Raw genomic sequence first — 3,885 nt, 5'->3', positions numbered from 1 at the left:
ACGGTGATCCAATCTTAACCAACAGGTTCAGTGAAGAGTTCAGGGCTGCCTGGGCCTCGAGATATATGTCACCAGAGGAAAGATTAAGATTGTTGATGGGCAGTATAGGAGAGACGGTTAGGGCAGAGGTCAAATGCCACGATAAAACCATCCAAACAGATCCAGATAAGGTGCTAGATCTAATTGAGGAGACCTTTGGGGAGAGACGGTCGGGATCGCAACTGCTATCGGGTTTCGTAGGCTTAAAGCAGAGAAAGGCGGAGAGTGTGATGGAATATTCACACCGAATGAACAGGGCCTTTGATGCGGTAAAGGGCAAAACACCCGACATTGATGTGCGCCTGCTGAGGGACCATTTCATCGAGGGGCTAGCAACCCCTATCTTAAGGAGAGATTTGAGAGAAGAGGTCTACAAAGACCCACAGTTGACCTTCCTTCAGGTCAGGAACTCAGCGATCCGCAGGTCCGAGGATGAGGACCAATCGAACTGTTCGGTAGACAAAGTCTCTGTGCCGGAACAGAAACAATCCCCACCCACAGGGACCGGCACGATGGAAACCATGATGGCTCAACTGTTGGCCCACCTGGATAAGGTTGACCAACGATTGGAGAGGTTAGAAAGCAGGTCAACAGCAGAGAATTAGGACAAAAACGGGACAAAACATAGACGGGTTGGGCAGCCGCGACCTGCTGGTCCATCACTCCAGTGGACAGCTGACGGTCGACCAATCTGCCTGTCCTGCTCACAACCCGGACATATGGCACGGTACTGTCCGGTGAAACGATCGCACTCTGTAAGGCAGGGTCAGGCTACAGAGGGGCGAGGTTATGGCCCAAGAAACAAAATGGTGGGAGTCTGTCCCGAAATGATGATTACGATCGGGGACATCGCGGTGAAGGCAATTGTGGATACAGGCTCCCAGGTGACGACAATTACGGAACAATTTTACACCAAATGGATGAAAGGAAAAGACCATAGTTTAAGGTCTGACACATGCATGCGCCTGACGGCAGCTAATGGACTAACCATTCCATACTGTGGTTATTTTCTGGCGGATGTCGTGGTGGCGGGACATAGGTTGAAGCAGGTTGGGGTGTTCGTTACGAAACACAACCTAGAGACAAATGTGTCAAATATACCTTGCCTGTTGGGAATGAATATCCTTGGCCAGTTGCCAGAATTTCTTACAAATATTGTCGGATCGTCCACACCAGGTCGGGGATCCAAGTTGGCCAGGTTTGCCAAGACCAGAGGAAGGACATCAGTCCCGGCAAACACGGTCAAGGCAATCACATTACAAATTGGTGATAAAAGCGTGAATGGTGATGTGATGATAGAACCATGTGGCGCCGCAATGAGGGCAGGCGTCGTGTTACTGCGGACATACACATCAGCGGAAAATGGACTGGTTCTAGGGTTAGTGGCAAATGTATTGGATGAGGAAATTTTTATACCGCCTAACACTCTGGTAGGAGTACCACAGAACGTCGAGGTACAACGGTCGGCACAGTGCATCGAACTGATCAATACCAGCAGTAATGAAGTAACAATTAGGTCGGTCAATGTGACGGCCGAGGTGAAGAAAGAGGATGGCCGATCATATACATTCCCGGAAACTGAGGACCCAAAATTAAATGAATTGCTGAATAAGTACAGGGATATATTTGCTTCGTACGAGGGTGATTTGTGGTACACGGAAGTAATAAAACACCAGATACCCTTACTACAAGACAAGCCTGTGGCGCAACCTTATCGAAGATTACCACCAAGTCACTACTCTGCGGTGAAAGCACACCTGAACGATCTACTAAAAAAGGGAATTATTACAACCAGCACAAGCCCGTATGCGGCACCGATAGTAGTGGTAAAAAAGAAGTCAGGGAAGATAAGACTGTGTTGTGATTACCGGAAATTGAACAAGATCACAAGAAGGGATGCATTCCCCTTGCCTCGTATTGATGAATGTCTTGATGCGTTGGGGGAGCAAGATTTTTTTCTACCTTGGATTTGGCTAGCGGCTACCACCAAGTGGCCATGCACCCCAACGATCAACACAAGACTGCATTTATTTCTCCACTGGGACTGTACGAGTGGACCCGTATGCCTTTCGGTCTAACTAATGCGCCTGCTACATTCCAGCGAGTAATGCAAAGTGCTATGAGTGACTTTCTATTTCAAATAATGTTGGTGTACTTGGATGATATACTAGTTTACTCAAAAACTTGGGAGGACCATCTAGAAAGATTAGAACAAGTGTTTCTCCGTCTTAGAGAGATAGGAGTAAAGCTGAACCCAGACAAATGTGGCTTCGGTCTGAAATCGGTACGTTTTTTGGGTTATGTGATTTTTAGTCGGATGGCATCGCCACTGACCCAGATAAAATTGCAGCTGTAAAAGAATGGAAACAGCCAACAACCACAGTAGAGGTCAGATCATTCTTGGGCTTTGCTTCCTATTATAGAAAATTTGTACCTGGTTTTGCAAAAATTGCCGCACCGTTGCATGACTTGGTAAACAAAATGACAAAGAAACACAGTAAGGAGAAAAAGAAAGGCAAAGCACAACTGATAGGTGAATTATGGACTGAGGAATGCCTGAACTCGTTTAAGCTACTGAAAAAGGCTTTGACAGAGGCGCCGATATTAGGATACGCAGACTTTGACAAACCATTTCGGCTAGAAATTGACGCCAGCTCTAAAGGTCTGGGAGCTGTGCTATCACAACAACAGGAGCAAGGTTTCAGGGTTATTGCGTATGCCAGTCGAGCTCTGAAGGAATCAGAGAAGAACATGACAAATTACAGCGCCACGAAACTAGAACTTTTGACATTAAAATGGGCTGTGACTGAAAAATTCAGGGACTATCTATTAGGTGCTAAATGTGTGGTATACACTGACAATAACCCCCTGAGTCACCTACAGACAGCAAAGTTGGGATCCATCGAACAGCGATGGGCAGCAGAATTGGCACTCTTTGACCTAGAGATAAAATATCGCCCGGGGCGGTCCAATGGCAATGCGGACGCTTTATCAAGGAATCCTTACGAGAGACCGGGCGATGAGGAAGAAACGCTGACAGGAATATGTGAGGTCAGAGCGTCAACAGATATCCCTCACGGGGTGCAAGTGATGCAAAACGGGCAGACTGTGGTGGAGCACACATCCACAGAGCCCCGAAATATGGACATCAGTGATTTTAATTGCCTTAATCACAAAGAGATAAGAGATGCCCAGAGAACGGATAGTGGCTTACAGCCGCTGTTGAAATACGTCCAGGAACAAAAATTCCCAAGAAGAAGGGAAAGAGAACAGTTTGGTCGAGAAACAAAGAAACTACTGAGTCAGTGGGACCGTCTCAGTATAAAGGATGGTGTTCTCATGCGGAGAATTTATGACCAAATAGACGGGACAATACACCAGGTGGTGGTGCCTGGGCAGTTACGAGAAGAAGTGCTAAAGTTGGCACATGACAGGGCGGGACACCAGGGTCAGGACAGGACGCACAAAATATTACGACGGCGGTGCTACTGGCCCAATATGGAGATGGAGGTCAAACGCCATTGTGAGGCTTGTGTTAGGTGTCAGCATGCGAAAGTGCCAGTTGTCAAAATGAGACAGCCATCAGGACACTTACTGGCGACAAAACCACTAGAGATTGTGGCTATGGACTTTACGTCGTTGGAGCAATCATCGGATGGGACGGAACATGTGTTGGTGATGACTGACGTATTCACCAAATGGACTGTCGCGGTGCCCACACGAGATCAGACGGCCAAAACAGTGGCAAAGGTCTTAATAGAACACTGGTTCCCCAAATATGGCATACCAATACAATTACACTCTGACCAAGGAAGGGCCTTCGAGTCAGAAGTAATTAACCAACTG

Source organism: Physella acuta, unplaced genomic scaffold, assembly GCF_028476545.2.
Source record: "Physella acuta isolate Inbredline_101_S28 unplaced genomic scaffold, ASM2847654v3 ptg000775l, whole genome shotgun sequence".
Lineage (NCBI taxonomy): Eukaryota > Metazoa > Mollusca > Gastropoda > Physidae > Physella > Physella acuta.
The sequence above is the reverse complement of the archived record's forward strand: the minus strand, read 5'-3'. Positions refer to the sequence as shown.